The sequence below is a fragment of the Arachis duranensis genome, chromosome 5 (genome assembly GCF_000817695.3).
Source record: "Arachis duranensis cultivar V14167 chromosome 5, aradu.V14167.gnm2.J7QH, whole genome shotgun sequence".
Taxonomy (NCBI): domain Eukaryota; kingdom Viridiplantae; phylum Streptophyta; class Magnoliopsida; order Fabales; family Fabaceae; genus Arachis; species Arachis duranensis.
In genome coordinates, this window is record NC_029776.3 from 51,879,259 (window position 1) to 51,901,522 (window position 22,264).

Sequence of the window (22,264 nt, forward strand, 5' to 3'; positions counted from 1 at the left end):
GGTATAATCAAGGACCAAGCATATCTCTCTTCATGAGCAATTAGACCAAGGAATTGGCTCATCATCAAGATTTGAGAGATTGAATCACCAAAGGATTAGGGTTCAATCAATCATGATTTCCAAGAGGTCAATGAGTTAAATAATTGAAGGTGAGATGATTTAAATTTAATCCAAAGAGAGCAATATCTCCTAATCCCAATGAATTTTCCTTATTCTTATCTTTCTTATTCTTTATAACTTTGCCTTAATTTCTGTATTACCCATTCCCCATTTACAATTCAGCCATTTATGATTCAGTTCTTTACTTTTCTGCACTTTATTGCCTTTCTTTACTTTCAAGTCATTTACATTTCTGCTATTTAATTTTCAGCACTTATATTCTCTACAATTATTAGCTTAAATAAATTCACTCATTAACTAAAATTGCTCAATCAATCAATCTCTGTGGATTCGACCCCACTCCACTGTGGGTTATTACTTGACGATAATTTGGTGCGCTTGCCAAAGAACGGAGATTAATTTTGATTTGACAATGATTAAGTTGATAAGTATTTAGATTAAGCACTTTCTTTATTTTGTTAGTCCCTTTTATTTCAGTTTCACTTTATTCATTCCTTTTAGTATTTGAATTCTCAACTGTTCATTGTTTATATGCTAACTCTAACAAGAAGCACACTAACTGTTTGATACTTTGCATCAATTAATTTTGACTCACCCATTCTTCTTCCAAAGGGTGATAACCATTTTCTTTTGGGTGTTTTGTGTTGTGTATGATAGCGAGAAAAGGAATTGAAATCTCCTACGATTCTGAACCAGAGAGAACATTTTTGAGATTGAGAAGAGAAGTAGTGGCAAGAGGCAAAAGGGTGGTTGGTGAAGAAGAAGAAGAACAGGATCCAACTCAAACCATGGAAGTAGAAGCACACAACCACCATGAAGATGGCAACCATGCTCCGCAAGAAAGGAGAGTGCTAGGCTCTTACATAAATCCCAAACTTGGAAATTATGGGAGTAGCATTTTGAGACCCAACATACATGCCAAAAATTTTGAGCTCAAGCCACAACTAATCACTCTTGTCCAGAATAATTCTTCCTTCGGAGGAAATGCTCAAGAAGATCCAAATCAATATCTAACCACATTCTTGAGGATTTGTGACACTGTGAAGTCAAATGGTGTTCATCTGGACACTTACAAACTGCTCTTGTTTCCCTTCTCTCTAAGGGACAAGGCATCAAAGTGGCTAGAATTATTCCCTAAAGAAAGCCTTACCACTTGGGAGGATGTTGTTAACAAGTTCTTAGCAAGGTTCTACCCTCCACAAAGAATCAATAGGCTGAGAGCTGTGGTTCAAAACTTTAGACAACAAGATGGGGAGACTCTCTATAAAGCATGGGAAAGATATAAAGACTTGACAAGGAAGTGGCCTCCGGACATGTTCAATGAATGGGTACAGCTACTGATCTTCGATGAGGGGCTATTATATGAGTCAAAGAAGGCCCTAGATCACTCTTCTGGAGGTTTTCTCAACAAGAAAAATAAAATTGAAGATGCCATAGACATCATAGAAATTGTTGCCAACAATGAGTATTTCTATGCCTCTGATAGAACTAAAAAAAGAGGAGTGATGGAGCTCAATTCTATGGATGCTCTACTGGCTCAAAACAAGGTGATCACAACTCAATTAGTGGCCCGAACCAAGCAAATGGAGAAGAACTAAGTCTCAACAGTCCATGCTCAAGCACCTATATAAGAGGACGAGAACCCAGTAGTTGAAGATGAATGGGAGTAGGCTAACTATGTGAACAATTCCTTTAGACCACCATATGATCCCAATGCCAAGACATACAACCTAGGTTGAAAAAACTACCAAAATTTTGGGTGAGAAAACCAACAAAATCACAACCAACATCACAAACCATACCACTCTAACCAACATAATAACCACAACCCTAACCGTCAATCAAACAACAATAGACCCTTCAACAACTCACAAAATGCACCCTACCATTCCACCCAACAACCATACAACAACCACCCTCAAGATGTATCATCCTCAACCATACAACCATGTGATATTAGCAGCAACTTTGCAAGATTAGAGGTTGCTATGGCACAATTGACATGGAGTATTGCCACTGTTGCAGAGAGACAAGTGCAAGCTAAAAAGAAGATAGATGCAATCCAAGAGGAGGCCAGGTCCAACATGAGGAACTAAGGGGCAGCAATTTCAAAACTAGAAGTACAACTAGGGAGCTTGTCTAAATAAATACCAATGCATTCACATACATTCCCTAGTGATACCATGGCCAACCCAAGAGGGGAATGCAAGGCCATCACACTAAGAAGTGAGAAGGTGATAAATGAGGCATCCTCAAGTTACAACAAGCAAGAAGAGAAAGCTGCAAATGGATCTGAAACCAAGAAGGAAGAAGAGACATCTAAACCACCCACACCAAAGTAAGTCCTAAAGCCATGTGTACCAAAAACACCCTATCCACAAAGGCTGAGAAAGGAAGAAAAAGAGAGCCAATTTTCTAGGTTCTTAGAGATCTTTAAGAAGCTTCAAATCAACATACCTTTTACTGAGGCATTACAGCAAATGCCACTCTATGCCAAGTTCTTAAAGGAGCTTATGACAAGAAAGAGAAACTGGGGTGAAAAGGAAACCACTGAGGAATGTAGTGCCATCATACAAAAGAAGCTTCCCCAGAAATTGAAAGATCCTAGGAGCTTCCAAATTCCCTGCATCACAGGGGATATAAGCATTGAGAAGGCACTATGTGAGCCAGCATCAACCTTATGTCCCTAGCCATGATGAAAAAAATGAGGATAGAAGAGGCCAAACCTACAAGAATGGCTTTTCAATTAGCTGATAGGACATTCAAATTCCCCCATGGTGTGGTGGAAGATTTGTTGGTGAAAGTGGGAGAGTTTATCTTCCCAGCTGATTTTGTTGTACTTGATATAGAGGAAGAGGCTAACACATCAATCATCCTAGGAAGACCATTCCTAGCTACTACTAGAGCCAAAATTGATGTTCAAAAAGGAGAATTAGTCCTGAGACTGCATGAAGAGAAGGTGGTTTTCAATGTCTTCAAAGCAATGAGCTACCCCAAGAAATACATTGGTGAATGCATGATGGTGGACACAATTGAGAAGCTAGTTCAAGGAGTTTTAGAAGAAGAATAATGTGAAGAAGCTATAGAGCTAGAGCAACAAGCATCAGGTGGAGAACTACCTCAAGAAATCATAGAATACTCAATCATGCTGGACAAGAAAAGAAAAAAGGAAGTAGAGGCACCAAAGTTAGAGTTGAAGACTCTACCTCCAAGCTTGAAGTATGCCTACTTGGGTGACAACAACATATACCCAGTAATCATCAATTCAAGCTTGAGTAAAGAGCAAGAAGAGAAACTTATCCATATGGTGAGACAACACAAAGATGATATAGGATAGACACTTTTAGATCTGAAGGGGATTAGTCCTTCAATGTGCATGCATAAAATCCTCATTGAGGAGGGTGCCACGCCTTCAAGATAGCCACAAAGAAGGCTAAACCCAACAATAAATGAAGTGGTCCAAAAAGAGGTGCTGAAGTTGTGGCAAGCAGGGGTGATTTACCCCATCTCAGGCAGCCCTTGGGTGATCCCTATTCAAGTGGTTTCTAAGAAGGGAGGAGTCATTGTTGTACCAAATGAAAGAAATGAGTTGATACCAACAAGAACATTGACTGGGTGGTGCATTTGCATAGATTATAGGAAGCTCAATGAAGCTACAAGAAAGGATCATTTTCCTCTGCCTTTCATGGATCAAATGCTAGAGAGGCTTGCCAAAATATGAATACTACTATTTTTTGGATGGATATTCAGGCTACAATCAGATTGTAGTAGACCCCAAAGACCAAGAGAAAACTTCCTTTACTTGTCCTTATGGTGTCTTTGCATATAGGAGAATGCCCTTTGGATTGTGCAATGCTCTCTACATTCCAAAGGTGCATGCTCTCCATATTCTCTGACATGATTGAAAGGTTTATTGAAGTGTTTATGGATGACTTTCTATATTTGGTGATTCATTTCTATGTGCTTGCACCACCTTGCCTTGGTGCTAAGGAGAAGTCAAGAAACCAACCTAGTTTTGAACTGGGAAACGTTCCATTTTATGCTCACTGAAGGGGTGGTTCTTGGTCACAAAATCTCTAAAAAAGGCATAGAGGTGGACAAGGCTAAGGTGGAAGTAATTGAGAAGTTACCTCCACCTTGCAATGTTAAAGCAATTAGAAGTTTCTTAGGGTATGCTGGATTTTATAGGAGGTTTATTAGAGATTTTTCAAAGATTGCTAAACCCTTAAGTAACCTACTTATCTCTAATGTACCTTGTAATTTTGATAGAGAATGCATGATAGCCTTTGATAAGTTTAAAAATAGACTTTTCTCTATACCTATAATAGCACCACCTAGTTGGGATTTGCCTTTTGAATTGATGTGTGATGCATCAGATTTTGCTGTGGATGCTGTTTTAAGACAAAGGAAAGATAAGCTAGTACATGTTATCTATTATGCTAGCAAATTTCTAAATGAAAATAAAAGGAACTACACCACTACAGAGAAAGAACTCCTTGCTATAGTCTTTATATTTGATAAGTTTAGATCATGTCTTATTGGTTCTAAAGTCATTGTGTTTACTGACCATGCAGCTCTTAAGTACTTGTTGACCAAGCAAGAATCCAAGCCTAGATTGATAAGGTAGAACTTGCTACTCCAAGAGTTTAACATTGACATTAAGGATAGAAGTGGACCAGAGAACAAGGTGGCAGTGTAACAACCCTAATTTTTGAAAATCAAATAATTAGTTATTTGTGATTTATTTTATTTGTTGATAATTTTATTTTAAGAAAATTATTTTACTAAAGGTAATTAAATGGAGTTTCATCATAACTGGAGTTTAAATTAATTAGAATTTTTATATAATCTTTATTGCATATTTAGTATAATTGAAATTATAATTTTGATAATTGAAAAATAAGAAGAATTGTATAATTTAATTCTATTTTGAATGAATTATTTTATTAATTTGAACTCCTAGAAATTATTTTATTAGAAATGTTTAGATTGATATTTATAAATACTTTAAGTTTAAGTCAATTAATATTTATGTACAATTTTTATTATAATTAGTTATCTTATAAATTGAAATTAAAGTTTCGAAGATAGAAAAATAATGAAAAGTTATATCATCTAATTTGAATAATTAATATTGAGTTTAAATTATATTTTATAAAATGTGATTAATATGCTCATTTTATATTTTAAATTAAAAATAATTGATTGAACTTAGCAATATGACGATAAACAATGTTTCTAAATATTTTTAATAGAGTATATTTAATTTTAAAATTATTCTACCCTTTAATATTATCAAAATATCTATTTATATATATCCATATTACTTTATAAAATCCCTAATTTCTAACCCTAATTTCCAAATTGAATCAGAAACCCTAATTCCTAAATTAATTGAGAAACCCTAACCCTAGCTTCCCTCACCACAGCCGCACCCCACCCCCCTTTCCTTTCCTAAACGTAAAAATCACACACACAACTGAGAAAGAAACGCAGAGAGAAAGAGCAGAGAGAGCAGAGAAAAGAGAGAGGGAAGAGATGCTACTCCGCTGCCGCCGTGATGTGACTGCCGGGCTGCTGTACGCAAGGATCTCACGCCACCATCGCCAGCGTCGCCCAGCCTTGCTCGCGCTGCATCGCCTCCTGTTATCCATTCGTGGAGCCGCGGAGAGCATTGCCGTCGAAGCGACGCCGTTGAAGCCATGCCATCACAGAAGGAACCAAAGGAGGGAGACGAGCCTGAGCCAATAACGGGAGGAAGAAGGCGTTGCCGTGCCTCCCATCACCGTCTTGCCTTCGTACCGTCGAAGGAGCCGCCACTGGAGGAGGAGGGTTCGCTCGGTGCTACTGTCACCAACATCGCAAAATCCACGTAAAGGAGAGGGAGAAAGGATCTCAGCCGCTGTCAGGGACGTGTGTGTGACTCTTACTGCCATCAGAGTTATTGTTCTACCACCATTAAGTTTGGAGGAGGGCGCTGCCCCTGTCACCATTAAAGCTCGCCGGGGAAGGAGCTATTGATAGAAGAAATTACTATTGTTCTTAACTACTTTGTGCTACTCTGTTCAGCCTCTGCTTCAGGTTTCGTAGTTACCGGAGCCCTCCGCTACTAGGAAGCAATATTGGAGCTGCCCAGAACCACTTTGGTTGCTGCCCAGGAAACAAAACGAGTGTTGAAATCGCTAACAAAGTTGCTGTGTTTGGCAATTTTCGTGAGTTTCTACATCGAGGTAAGGGATTTATTTTTAAAGTTAAATATTTTTAATTTAGAATGCCTACAAAGTTATTTGGATAAGGCAAATGGTTAACAATGGTTAAGAATTTTTTAATTGAGATGAATGACCTGAAATGCATTTGAAATTAGTTAGTTGTTGTGGTTATTCTGAGCTGTGATTGAATTTAGATGCTATTGTGAATAATGATTAATTTAGCATAATTTATTAAATTGAAATATGCCGAGTTAATTATTGAAAAGCTGTCGTATGGATAACTGATGAATTGAGTTTGGATTGTTGCTGAAAATGTAATTGGTTTTGTTGTTATGAGAGACTAATTGATAGAAATAAGCTTGGTTTGAGGTTGTGCAATTTGGATTAAGTTTGATGATGTTTTAGTGTTTCAATTGGAGTATTGAATTCAGGTTATGGCTATGAATGTTTTTGGGCTTTGTTGTGAGTGTTTGAATGCCGTAATTGATATTGATTTTTCTGATTTTGATGGAATTGTTCAAAAGTTCTGATTATATGTGATTATACTGAATTAGTTGAGTTGTGTGGCTATATTCTGGTCATTGAGAGTAAGTTCTTGTTGTTGTTTTTAGTTATCTAATGTATCAAAATGGCTGTGAAATTGACTTATGGCTGGTTTGAATTGGTTTTGGTAGTTGTTAATGTTGGTTCATGATTAATTAGAATTAAGTTTGAGAACTGTTAAAAGACTGAAGCTTGATTATTAAATTGACCTTTTTATGAAATTTGAATTTAGAGATAAAATCAGTAACTCTAAAAGTATAAGGATAACTTGTGATAATTGGAAACTATATAGAGCAAAATTTTTGGGTGAACATAACTGGAATTTTGTAAATAATACATACTCTATGTGTTTTGGTGTCAATATTGCTAAGATGTTGGTTAAGTTAGGTGATAATGTGTTTTGGCTATTTGGAAAGTGAAAAACTGTTAGTCCTTTGGTTAAAATAATTTATGAATTGATCAAATTGAAGTTGGATTGATGGATTGTGTGGGAGTTGCAGATTTTGGTTGAATTGTTAATTATTGTGGATTGTTAAATTTCTGATTGATTGAGAATCTGCTGTGATAATTGTTGAGAAAGGTTTGATGAGATGTTGAAAAAGAGGGAACCCGTAAGGGTGGTTAAGTCCGAGTTTAGGGGAAGTGCTGCCGGAATTTTTATAAAATTTGAGGTTTTGTTAGAAATGTTATTTTAAAAATATTTGGATATCGGAAAATATATTTTAAGTTATTAAGAACAAAATAAATTATGTTTTAAGTTTGAAGTATTGAGAAAAATATTTTGGTTTGGGTTTTATTTATTATGTTCTAAGTTCGATTTATTAAGGAACATTATTCTTTTTTGAGTTTGATTTATGAAAAAAAGAATTATGTTTTGATTTTGATTTAATTTGGAAAAAGAATTGTTATAAGGTCGATTTAAATATTAAAAGACTTATCGTTTTGGACTTAGTCGATGATGTTAACGATTGTTTATAATATTGAAAAGTGAGTGTTCTTCTAAAAGTATTAAGGAATGACTTAAATTCTTGGAAATGGTTTGAGTTGAGATTTGCCAAAGTAAGGAATGAAAAGAGGATTTGGTTTTAAGTGATTGGTTAAAATTTTTTTAGGGACTAGTATTTGAGGAAATTAAGAAAGGTTTAAGGAAAATTGTGAAGAATTTAAAAGGGAAAAGAGAATGGGGAATTGATATACAGATTGTAGAGATTTAGGAAGGAAAATAAAGTGTTAAAAGGCGGTAAAACCCCACGAATTGTTAGTTGTTTAACTACGAGGAAAACCCACGAATTGATAATTAGTTAAATTCGGGAAGTACCCATGAACTGAATGATCATTGATCTCGGGAAAACCTATAAATTGTAATTTGTTTTAAATGCGGGAAAACCCACGAATTGATAATCATTGATTACGTGAATAACCCACGAACTATTGTAGGTTGATCTCGGGTATAACCCACGAATTGAGGATCGTTGTTTGCTGTGTATTGATCTCGGGTATAACCCACGAACTGAGGATCATTGTTTTGTTTGTGAATTGATCTCAGGGACGCCCACAAACTGAAGATCACTGTTTCCCCTTGTGCGTATATTAAGGGGTCGAGCCTTGTGCCGACTGCCGGTAGTCACGAAGGAGTGATATTCTTAACCACCAACACATATACACTAAGGACACAAAGGGAAACCATATCTGGGACTTGTTCCTAGGTAATGTCGGGCTGCAGGGTGTAAACCGACACGTGAGCTCATGGCCTGCTTAGGATAGACATGCATCATATTGTTTGTGCACTTGCATTTGGTTGTGTTTGCTTGTATTACTTATTTGTGATTGTATTGCTTGTCTTATTGTGACTTGCTTGTATGTTGAACTGAACCTCTTGTTTGTACTTTTAGTTTGTGAATGTATTAAACTGATTAAGAATTGACGTTTTGATTGAGAATTAATTATGTGGCTGAGAGATGGTTAATGTGACCAGTTTTATATTTTAGAATTTGTTTTGAGTTTAGAGATTTTGAAAGAGGTAATTAACTAGCTAAAGTAAAACCAAGGGTATTTTCAAAAGAGTTTGATAAAAATATAGTTTCCTTGAGTATGTTAATTATTTACATGTTAATCGTTACTTTTACGACATTCCCTAAAATCTTCCACCCTTTCAGTGATATAGGTTCGAAGAATCAGTTTGAAGCTGCAGGCGATTCTAGAATTTATTTATTAGTTAAGTATATTATTTAAGTTTCTTTTATAGAATTTCCTCGCCTTTGTAGCTTTAGTTTTTATTTTATGCAGAGGATAGGAGTTGTACCTGAGTTTTATTTAAATTCTTTTATATAATATTTATTATTATTAATAATTATGTGATTATTATTACTTGGGGATGTTTGCTATATGATTTTAATTAATAAAAACAAAATTTTCTGGCATTTTCTTAAAAACTAAAACGCAATATCGAACTAAAGGCTCAATATTAAATAATTAATAAAAGAAATAGGTTAGTAACACCTTACTTTTGGTACGATCATGACGTACTGGAAGTTGGGTCATTACAGGCAGACCACTATCAAGAATCCCACTAGAAGAAGATGAAGCACACAACCTTGCAGTGAATGAGAGTTTTCCTGATGAGCAGTTGATGATGATTGATGAGCGAATAATTTATACGCTTTCTGGTATTGTTTTTAGGTAGTTTTTAGTATGACATAGTTAGTTTTTAGTATATTTTTATTAGTTTTTATGCAAAAATCACATTTCTGGACTTTACTATGAGTTTGTGTGTTTTTATGTGATTTTAGGTATTTTCTGGCTGAAATTGAGGGACCTGAGCAAAAATCTGATTCAGAGGCTGAAAAAAGACTGCAGATGCTGTTGGATTCTGACTTTCCTGTACTCGAAGCAGATTTTATGGAGCTACAGAAGCCCAATTGGCGCGCTCTTAATTGCGTTGGAAAGTAGACATCTTGGGCTTTCCATCAATGTATAATAGTCTATACTTTGCCCGAGATTTGATGGCCCAAACTGGCGTCAAAACACCAGTCAGAGACCCTTTTCTAGCGTTAAACGCCAGAACTGGCATAAAAGTTGGAGTTAAACGCCTAAACTGGCACCAGAGCTGGCGTTTAACTCCAAGAAAATCCTATGCACGTGAAAGCTTCAATGCCCAGCCCAAGCACACACCAAGTAGGCCCCGGAAGTGGATTTCTGCATCATTTACTTATCTCTGTAAATCCTAGGTTACTAGTCATTATAAATAGGACCTTTTACTATTGTATTTTTATATCGGGAAATCTTTAGATAATTTTGGAGACTATCTTTGTATCACTTTTGATCTCTTGATCACATTTAAGGAGCTGGCCAGTCGGCCATTCCTGGACCTTCATCACTTATGTATTTTTAACGGTGGAGTTTCTACACCTCTTAGATTAAGGTGTGGAGCTCTGATGTTCCTCATGAATTAATGCAATTACTACTGTTTTCTATTCAATTCAAGCTTATTCTTGTTCTAAGATATTCATTCGCACTTCAACATGATGAATGTGATGATCAAGTGACACTCATCACCATTCTCACTTATGAACGCATGCCTGATAACCACTTCCGTTCTACCTGAAAAAAAGCTTGAATGTATATATCTTGGTCTCCTGGTCCACGACGCATGGTTGCCTCTCCTGACAATAGAGCCTTCCATTCCGTGAGATCAGAGTCTTCGTGGTATAAGCTAGAATCAATTGGCAACATTCTTGAGATCTGGAAAGTCTAAATCTTGTCTGTGGTATTCTGAGTAGGATCTGGGATGGGATGACTTATGCGAGCTTCAAACTCGTGAGTGCTGGGCACTGTGACAGTGCACAAAAGGATCATTGGATCTTATTCCAACATAAGTGAGAACCGACAGATGATTAGCCCTACGTAACCCGTAGCCGGACCATTTTCACTGAGAGGACGGACAGTAGCCATTGACAACGGTGATCCCCCAACATACAGCTTGCCGTAGAAGGGAGTATGAATGACTTGATGAAGGCAGTAGGAAAGCAGAGATTCAAAAGGAGTAAAGCATTTCCATGCGCTTATCTGAAATTTCTTCCAATGAATTACATAAGTATCTCTATCCTATTTTATGTTTTATCTATCTTTTAATAATCAAAATCCCATAACCATTTGAATCTGCCTGATTGAGATTTACAAGATGACCATAGCTTGCTTCAAGCTGACAATCTCCGTGGGATCGACTCTTACTCACGTAAGGTATTACTTGGACGACCCAGTGCACTTGCTGGTCATCTACGCGGAGTTGTGAAGAAAGTGTGTGAGATCACGATTTTGCGTATCAAGTTTTTGGCACCGTTGCTGGGAATTGTTCGAGTTTGGACAACTGACGGTTCATCTTGTTGCTCAAATTAGGTAATTTTTTATTTATTTTATTCTTCAGAATTTTTAAGAATGAATTCTAGAGTTTCAGATGATGCTTTTATCATCACAGGAGCTAGTTGATTCCCATCAATTTGGCTGTTGTATGTAATGTCCTACTGAAACTTGGTTAGCCATGTCTAATCCTTTTAAACGAAGCTTTGAACTAACATTGCATGATTCCTTGAATTCTTATTAAAAATTTTGAGTTTCTTATTTTCTTTTTCAAAATAATTTTCGAAAAATAAAAAAAATTACAAAAAAATTTATAAAATTATAAAATAAAAAATAATTTGTGTTTCTTGTTTGAGTCTAGTGTCTAATTTCAAGTTTGGTGTCAATTGCATGTTTCTATTTTTCTTGCATTTTTCGAAAATATATGCATTGTGTTCTTCATTGATCTTCAAGTTGTTCTTAATGATTTTCTTTGTCTGATCTTTAAATTCTCTTGTTTTGTGTCTTTTGTTGTTTCTCATGTGCATTCTCAAGTTGTTAGTGCCTTTAGTATGAAAATTTCAAAGTTTGGTGTCTTGATTGTCTTTTTTTTTCTTTAAAAAAATGAAAATTATGTCTTTTCAAGTCAATAATACAGAGAATTAAAGAGAAAAAGCTGGGCATTCAAAATGCCCAGTAAGGAAGGATTTCTGGGGTTTAAACGCCAGCAAGGGTACCTGGCTGGGCGTTTAACGCCTAAGGAGGTAGCCAAGTGGGCGTTAAATGCCAGAATGGATACCATTCTGGGCATTTAACACCAGGATAACACCAAGGAGGTAATTTTGTTTTCAATTCAAATCTTTTTCAATATTTCAAGTTTTAAAACTAATTTTTCAAAATCTTATCTATTTCATATCCTCTCTTGTCAATCATATCTTTTTCAAAATAAAATCTTTTTCATTTTTATATATTTTCAAAAATACTTGCTAACAATTAATGTTTTGATTCAAAAAAAAATTTCAAGTTTGTTACTTTCTTGTAAAGAAAGGTTCAATCTTTGAATTCTAGAATCATATCTTTTAGTTTCTTGTTAGTCAAGTCATCAATTTAAAAAATCAAATCTTTTTCAACCATATCTTTTCCATCATATCATTTTGAAAATCAAATTTTCTTCAATCATATCTTTTCAATCATATCTTTTTCAATCATATCTTTTTAAATCATAACTCTTTTATTTTAATTTCAAAATCTCCTTCTAACTTCTTATCTTTTTCAAAACCACCTAACTACTTTTCTCTCTCCAATTTTCGAAAACCACTAACAACTTTTTCAAAAATCTTTTTTTATTAACTAATTGTTTTAAACTCTAATTTTGTTTTATTCCTTTCCTAATTTTCGAATACTAACTAATTTTTAAAATAAAAACAAAAATATTTTTCCCTTTTTCTTTTATTCAATGTTCAAATTCCTCTCTCTACCTCATCCTTCTATTCTTCTTTTCCTCTGACACATTAAGTAATCTCTATACTGTGACATAGAGGATTTCATACTTTCTTTGTTTTCTTCTATTTCATATGAGTAGGAACAGAGATAAAGGCATTCTTGTTGAAACTGATCCTGAACCTGAAGGGACTCTAAAGAGGAAGTTAAGAGAAGCTAAAGCACAACTCTCTGGAGAGGACCTGACAGAAATTTTCGAAAGAGAAGAAGGCATGGTAGCCTAAAATAACAACATTGCCAATAATGCAAGGAAGGTGCTTGGTGACTTTACTGCACCAACTCCCGACTTCTATGGGAGAAGCATCTCTATTCCTGCCATTGGAGCAAACAACTTTGAGCTTAAGCCTCAATTAGTTTCTCTGATGCAACAGAATTGCAAGTTTTATGGACTTCCATTGGAAGATCCTCATTAGTTCTTGGCTGAATTTTTGCAAATCTTTGACACTGTTAAGACCAATGGAGTTGATCCTGAGGTCTACAGACTTATGCTTTTCCTTTTTGCTGTAAGAGACAGAGCTAGTATATGGTTGAACTTACAACCTAGAGACAGCCTGAACTTTTGGGAAAAGCTGGTTAACGCATTCTTAGATAAATTCTTTCCACTTCAAAAGATGAGTAAGCTTAACATGGAAGTTCAAACCTTCAAATAAAAGGAAGGTGAATCCCTCTATGAAGCTTGGGAAAGATACAAGCAATTGATCAGAAGGTGTCCTTCTGACATGCTTTCAGAATGGAGCATCATAGGTATCTTCTATGATGGTCTGTCTGAGTTATCCAAGATGTCATTGGACCATTCTGCAGGCGGATCTATTCATCTGAAAAAAATGCCTGTAGAAGCCCAAGAACTCATTGAAATGGTTGCAAATAACCAGTTCATGTACACTTCTGAAAGAAATCCTATGAATAATAGGACAACTCAGAAGAAAGAAGTTCTTGAGATTGATACTCTGAATGCCATATTGGCTCAGAACAAAATATTGACTCAACAAGGCAATATGATTTCTCAGAATCTGACTGGATTGCAAGCTGCATCTGGCAGTGCCAAAGAAGCCTCCTTTGAAGGAGAAGCTTATGACCCTGAGAATCCTGCAATGGAAGAGGTGAATTATATGGGAGAACCCTATAGAAACACCTACAATTTTTCATGGAGGAATTACCCAAATTTCTCATGGAAGGATCAATAGAAGCCTCAACAAGGCTTCAATTACAATAATGGTGGGAGAGACAGGTTTGGCAATAGCACACCTTTCCCCATCATCTTCTCAGCAACAGATAGAGAATTTTGAGCAGAGCCTCTCTAGCTTAGCAAACATAGTCTCTGATCTATCTAAGACCACCCTCAATTTCATAATTGAGGCACGGTCCTTCGTAAGAAATTTGGAGGCACAAGTGGGTCAGCTAAGTAAAAGAGTTACTGAAACTCCTCCTAGCACTCTCCCGAGCAATACAGAAGTGAATCTAAAAATAGAGTGCAAAGCCATCTACACGTCCAACATGGCCGAACCTATAGAGGAAGGAAAGGCAGTGATTCCTAGTGAGGAAGACCTCATGGGACGTCCACTGACCACTAGGGAGTCCCCTCATGAGAAACCAAAGGAATCTGAGGCTCATCTAGAAACCATTGAGATTCTGCTGAACTTTCTATTACTATTCATGAGCTCTGAAGAATATTCTTCTTCTGAAGAAGATGAAGTTACTACTGAAGAGCAAATTGCTCAGTATCTAGTAGCAATCATGAAGCTGAATGCCAAATTATTTGGTAATGACACTTAGGAGGATGAACCTCCATTGCTCATTAATGAACTAAATGCCTTGGCTCAGCTGAAGATACCTCAAAAGAAACCGGATCCCGGAAGGTTCTTAATACCTTGCACCATTGGCATCATGACCATTGAAAAGGCTCTGTGTGACTTGGGGTCAAGTGTAAACCTCATGCCACTCTTTGTAATGGAAAAATTAGGGATCTTTGAGGTACAAGCTGCAAGAATCTCACTGGAGATGGCAGACAAATCAAAGAAATAGGCTTATGGACTTGTAGAGGATGTCTTGGTAAAGATTGAAGGCCTTTACATCCCTACTGACTTCATAATCCTAGACAGTAGGAAGGATGAGGATGGATCCATCATCCTTGGAAGACCCTTCCTAGCCACAGCAAAAGCTGTGATTGATGTAGACAGATGAGAGTTAGTCCTTCAAGTGAATCAGGACTACCTTGTGTTTAAGGCTCAAATATTTTTCTCTGTAAACATGGGGAAGAAGCATAAAAAGCTTCATCTAATTCTCTCAACAAAGAGTCAAGCAAAGCCCCCACATTCAAACTCTAAGTTTGGTGTTGGGAGGCCCCAACCATGCTCTGAGTATCTGTGAGGCTCCATGAGAGCTCACTGTCAAGCTATTGACATTAAAGAAGCGCTTATTGGGATGCAACCCAATTTTTACTTATCTATGTTAAATTTCGATTTTCCATTGTTATTTTATGTTTTCTTTAGGATGATGATCATGTGGAGTCACAAAAACAAAAGCAAAAGTCAAAAATAGTATTAAAAATAGCACACCCTGGAGGATGAGCTTACTGGCATTTAAATGCCAGTAAAGGTAGCAGAATGGGCGTTAAACGCCCAGTCTGGTACCATTATGGGTGTTTAACGCCAGAAAAGGGCACTAAGCTGGCATTAAACGCCAAAAAGGAAAGAAAAGCTGGCGTTAAATTCCAGAAATGGGCAGCAACCTGGCATTTAACGCTAGGATTGGCACTCAAAGGGGCGTTTACATGCCAAAATGGTGCAGGGATGAGAAATTCTTGAAACCTCAAGATCTATGGATCCCACAGGATCCCTACCTACCTCAACTCACTCTCTCTCTTCTTCACACCTTCCCATAACACCCTTCCCGAAATACCACTCACCAATCACCTCCATCTCTCTTCCATATTACCTCTTCACCACTTACATCCACCCACTCTTCCCCAAAAACCCCACCTACCCCACCATTCAGAATTCAAAAACTTTCCCTCCCAACCCAACCCTCACACACGGATACCCTTCTCTTCCACTCTTATATAAACCCCTCATCACTCCTTCATTTTCACACATCATATACACTTTTCCCCTTCTTGGCCGAACCTCTCTTCACCCTCCTTCTCCTCTATTTCTTCTTTTTCTCCATCCTTCTTTTTTTTTTGCTCGAAGATTAGCAAACCTTTTAAGTTTGGTGTGGTAAAAGCGTTGCTTTTTGTTTTTCCATAACCATTTATGGCATCTAAGGCCGGAGAAACCTCTGGAAAGAAGAAAGGGAAGGCAAAAACTTCCACCTCCGAATCATGGGAGAAGGTGAGATTCATCTCAAAGGTCCATCAAGACCACTTCTATGAAGTTGTGGCCAAGAAGAAGGTGATCCCTGAGGTCCCATCAGAATCTTAATAGTTCAAGAGTTCTATGCTAATGCATGGATCACCAAGAACCATGATCAAAGTGTGAACCCGAACTCAAAGAATTGGCTTACAATGGTTTAGGGAAAATACTTAGATTTCAGTCTGGAAAATGTAAGGTTGGTATTCAACTTGCCAATGATGCAAGGAGATGCACGCCCCTGCACTAGAAGGGTCAACTTTGATCAAAGGTTGGACCAAGTCCTCATGGACATATGTGTGGAAGGAGCTCAGTGGAAAAGAGACTCCAAAGGCAAGCCGGTTCAATTGAGAAGGCATGACCATAAACCTGTGGCTAGAGGATGGTTGGAATTCATCCAACACTCCATCATTCCTACTAGCAACCGATCCGAAATGACTGTAGATCAGGATATCATGATCCATAGCATCATGATTGGAGAGGAAGTAGAAGTTCATGAGGTTATATCTCTAGAACTCGCAAAGTGGCTGACAAGCCCTCCACTTTGGCAAGGTTAGCCTTTCCTCATCTCATTTGTCACCTATGCAGTTTAGCTGGAATTGTCATAGAGGAAGACATCCTCATTGAAAAGGACAAGCCCATCACTAAAAAGAGGATGGAGCAAATAAGAGAGCCCACTCATGGACCTCAACAAGAGAATGAGGAAGTCCCTCATCAAGAAATCTCTGAGATGTCTCAAGGGATGCATTTTCCTCCACACAACTATTGGGAGCAACTCAATACCTCTTTGGGAGATTTGAGTTCCAATATGGAGCAACTAAGGATGGAGCACCAAGAGCACTCCATTATTCTCCATGAAATTAGAGAGGATCAAATAGCCATGAGGGAAGAGCAACAAAGGCAATGAAGAGACATTGATGAGCTCAAGCACTTCATAGGATCTTCAAGAAGGAGAACTAGCCACCATCACTAAGGTGGACCGGTTCTTTAATTTCCCTGTTCTTATTTTTCTGTTTTTCGATTTCTATGCTTGATGTTTTATCTATGTTTTGGCTTCATTACATGATCATTAGTGTCTAGTGTCTATGTCTTAAAGCTATGAATAATTCCATGAATCCTTCACCTTTTTTAAATTAAAAATGTTCCTAATTACAAAAGAACAAGAAGTGCATGAATTTCAAATTTTATCTTGAAATTAGTTTAATTATTTTGATGTGGTGGCAATACTTTTTGTTTTCTGAATGAATGCTTGAAAAGTGCATATTTTTGATAGTGAAGTTTATGAATGTTAAATTTGTTGGCTCTTGAAATAATAATGAAAAAAGAGAAATATTATTGATGATCTGAAAAATCAAAAGAATTGATTCTTGAAGCAAGAAAAAGCAGTGAAAAACACAAGCTTGCGAGGAAAAAAATGGTGAAAAAAATAATAATAAAGAAATAGAAAAAACAAGCAGAAAAATCCAATAGCACTTTTAACCAAAAGGCAAGGATAAAGAGGATCCAAGGCTTTGAGCATCAGTGGATATGAGGGCCTAAAAGAATAAAATCCTGGCTTAAGCGGCTAAATCAAGCTGTCCCTAACCATGTGCTTGTGTCATGAAGGTCCAAGTGAAAAGCTTGAGACTGAGTGGTTAAAGTCGTGATCCAAAGCAATAAGAGTGTGCTCAAGAACTCTGGACACCTCTAACTGGGGACTTTAGCAAAGCCAAGTCACAATCTGAAAAGATTTACCCAGTTATGTGTCTGTGGCATTTATGTATCCGGTGGTAATACTGGAAAATAAGATGCTTAGGGTCAAGGCCAAGACTCATAAAGTAGCTGTGTTCAAGAATTAACATACTGAACTAGAAGAATCAATAACACTATCTAAATTCTGAGTTCCCATAGATGCCAATTATTCTGAATTTCAAAGGATAAAGTGAGATGCCAAAATTGTTAAGAAGCAAAAAGCTACTAGTCCCACTCATCTAATTAGAGCTAAACTTCATTGATATTTTGGAATTCATTGTATATTCTCTTCTTTTTATTCTATTTTGTTTTCAGTTACTTGGGGACAAGCAACAATTTAAGTTTGGTGTTGTGATGAGCAGATAATTTATACGCTTTTTGGCATTGTTTTTAGGTAGTTTTTAGTATATTTTTATTAGTTTCTATGCAAAAATCACATTTCTGGACTTTACTATGAGTTTGTGTGTTTTTCTATGATTTCAGATATTTTCTGGCTGAAATTGAGGGACTTGAGCAAAAATCTTATTCAGAGGCTGACAAAGGACTGCAGATGTTGTTGGATTCTGACCTCCTTGCACTCGAAGTTAATTTTCTGGAGAAATAGAAGTCCAATTGGTGCAGTCTCAATTGCGTTGGAAAGTAGACATCTTGGGCTTTCCAGAAATGTATAATAGTTCATACTTTTCCCGAGATTTGATGGCCCAAACTGGCGTCAAAACGCCGGTCAGAGACCCTTTTTTGGCATTAAACGCCAGAACTGGGATAAAAGCTGGAGTTAAACGCCTAAACTGGCACCAGAGATGGCATTTAACTCCATGAAAAGCCTATGCACGTGAAAGCTTCCACTACAGGATTCAAGCTTATTTGTGGCAGTTTTTTTCTTGATTTGTGGAGGTTTGAAACCCCCACAAAAAGGTTTGTGGGAGTTTCCAAAACCTCCAAAATTTGAGGTGCCACGAGCTTATTTGTGGCGGTTTTACAAAACCCCCACAACGTAATTTAGTGGCGGTTTTTTGTTTACTTTGTGGGGATTCTGAGTGAAACTTTTTGGCGGTTTTTTTTAATTTTTGTGGCGGTTTAAAACCCCTATAAAACTGGATTTTCAAATAAAAAAAAATTGCAGCAAACTGAATGGTTGCAAACCCATTTAAAATTGAAACTAAACAGATCTGGAAGCTATAAATCACTATTATTGATTGAACAAATAACATCAATCAAACTAAATATTATTTAACTTTAAAGAAATTTAAATATTATAATTTGATCTTTACTTATGAATTAAAAATAAATATTGTAATTTGAGCATTGCAAAGAAAAGAGGTACATAACTAGTCACATTACTAAGCACAGAAATCAACCGTAACTACACAAGTATATATAACCATAACTTAATACTACACCAACAGTGTGGTAAGTTAGAAATATACATTACAACCTAATCTCTACAAGATAAGTAGATAAAAAGGATTAATTAGATAAGACATTGAAGCTTTGTTGACAGCTATTTAAAATGTACTTCCTCTCCTTATACAAGTTATTCAACTTTGTTGCTATCTTCAACCGAACCCAAACATTGACTAATTAATCTAGCTAGCCCCAACCCTAATAATTGAAGTTGATGCGCACCTAGAAAATAAGCTATAATAAATAACCTACCTGTTAATGCTTTCTAGCTTCTACATCAAATCCTACAAAGCATAAACCTATATCATTAAAGGTCTTATCTAATATTTATTAATAGAACACTAAGATTATATTAATAGAAGAGATATATTAATAGAAGAAAATGGAAAGGGATTATTGAGAATTTGAAAAAAGAGATATATACAAGAAGAGTGTCACAATTGTTTAACGTTAAACTATTTAAGGAATTTATTAATAGAACACTAAGATTATATTATAAGGTAAAATATAATAAAAATACCTTTGGGATATTGTGCAAAACTATGACTAATGCAACGTTAAGACCAACCTGAATGCCCTACATAATTACATATAAAGAAGAATTAATGGCATAAAGTTACAATATTAAGGCAATAACATGCAACAATAACACCAAAATTGAGGTTTATTACCTTCACGGACCTAAGGAACACTGCCATTCCTTCAGGAAAATTATGTAAGCTAATACCAATGGCAGTGATAATTCTGCTGAATAAAACTTGACGGCGTTGCCTTTTCATAATGTCCCTGTTTCTACGCTCCAAGAAAAATGTTCTATAACTACACTCACCTGGCTCATCACCCCACTCCCTAAAGAAATTGATAGAAAATACTTGCAAAATGGAGTCGATAAAGTGGATCTGATTGACCATAGTTTAGTTTTTTACAATCTTCTTATACTAAAAAGTAGAGTATTATCATGGTTTTTCTACTACCTTTGAGTCTACAAGTCATATCTTCTTGCGAGTTTCCTCTATCGATTTCTTTGTCTGCACAAAGAAATAGAACAGCCCCATAGATTGTAATTTAAAATTCACTCCATAAATCAATATAAGACTACTGTGTCAGCAATGAAGATTGAAGTCTTTATTATTATTATTATTATTATTATTATTATTATTATTATTATTATCACATGCTTTGACATCTCAAGAGCTATAAGTTCTGCTATTTCAGTTCCTGCCTGAAATCATGGCAAAAACATGAGATGAATTAACTTGTCAAGTGCAAATATATACATATATAAAGGGTATTTTAAAAATAAAAAATAGAAATAGTATCTGTTTTCACTCTTTTCCCCCCGAGGCACCAAGCAAGCTTTTATGATTGCTAATTTGTTACCTCGCCGACACCGAGGAACAGGAAAGTGTGGTCGGCCAAAGTTCAATGCTTCAATTATAGTACCTGAATATCATCATTGAAGACTAGATGAGATGTGCCGTATTTCGCAAGCAACTTGAAAGCATTATGATTTACAAAATCTTTAAACTGCAGAAAAAACATTTTAAGGTAACAGAAACTCAATTGAATGATTCAGGTTCATAACATCATAAAAACTTGTTTAAAATTCGTAACCTGCACAAGAACTTTTTCCCCATAGTTTTGCTTTACAGCAGCCATGAACTCACTCAGAAGTTCAGAATATTCCCATATAGAAACCAGATACCATCAAAATCACTTCATATCAATGCAAATTAAAGTGATATGCAGATATCAAGGCATGTATGTAATGGTATAATGAGACATATATAATGGTATAATGAGAAGAAAAAAGTTAGTAGAAGATTGAAAATGCAAACTGCTGATGGACGAAGCCCTCCTAGTGCTGTGTACAAAGCTGATTTTCCAACAGAAATTCCCACTCCCTGAAATGAAACACATCTAACATAAAATAATTGAAGCCTAAGTAACTTATTTTACTATATATCATGTTTTCATTGAATTAATGTATCTATATACTAAAAAGTAACAGCTTCAGATAAAACAGAATGATAGGAGTCTAGTAGTTATAGTAAATCAAGGAACGAATACCTGACATTCAAGGTCTCTGAGTCCTAAAATTCGCTCACCATCTGTGACAACAATAACTTGAATACTCCTCTCAGGCCAAATTTTCAGTACCTCAAGGATCTTGCCCCTGAAAGAAAGCCAAAAACTCTTATGATGATACTGAATCAAACACAGTACAAAGTTGCATACAAGAAAGAAATTTATTATATACTTCTCTTTCAAACTATGAACCCTAACATCCTTTTTACTTCAAGAAAAAATCAAAATTTTCAATAGAAAATAACAATTTTCCATTTATGTCTCTTCACCTTTGAAAAATTTATAGAAGAGAAAAGTACATTAGAACATAAGAAACAGAATTGTGTATAGCTTTGCCAAAACTATATCATCAAATTATCACAGAAACTAATATCTTTGAAAAATTTTGAAAAATTGAAGAAAGCAAAGAACAAGAAAAAATTAGGAACAAATCCTAATTGTAATGACTTGACTTGAAGCTTACAGAGACTCGCTAGCTCGCCTTCTTAATCTCCTCAGCTAGCACCACCGAATCTGCGCCCAAACCACACCACCGAATCCGCGCCCAAACCACACTCTGAGTGCTTCAAGCCGCCGGAGGAAAAGCAGAACCAGCGGCACAATCCACAGTGGAAGACGACGCATAAGCAAAAGATTTAAAGCATTACCTCAAAAATCTGAATGAAATCGTCACTATGAGAGGTCAACGAATTCATAGGCTCCACGATTACCTCGTCCTCCATTCATAACTCTGCACCAGTAACGCTTTGACGGAGGAGACGACGGCGGTAAGGAGATGAATGGCGGTGGCAGGGAGGTCGAGATTTTAGGGTTTCACAGAGGTGCCTCTCCCACTCTCTCTCTCTCTCTTTCTCGCAATCGCTCGAAGCCCCCTTTTCTGAATGTTTTTTTTTTCAATTTTTGTTATGGGCTAATATTTATTTGGGCTAGAAATGTTTTTAGTATTGATTGATCTATGGGAGTTATTGTTAGTAATTTAGAGGAGTT

At 36.3% G+C, this 22,264-nt stretch overlaps 1 pseudogene; it reads right to left on the minus strand.

Moving 5' to 3' along the window:
• Positions 1 to 5,766: 5,766 nt before the first annotated feature.
• LOC110281754 (NADP-dependent malic enzyme-like) lies at positions 5,767 to 21,999 on the minus strand (annotated as a pseudogene).
• Positions 22,000 to 22,264: the final 265 nt, after the last annotated feature.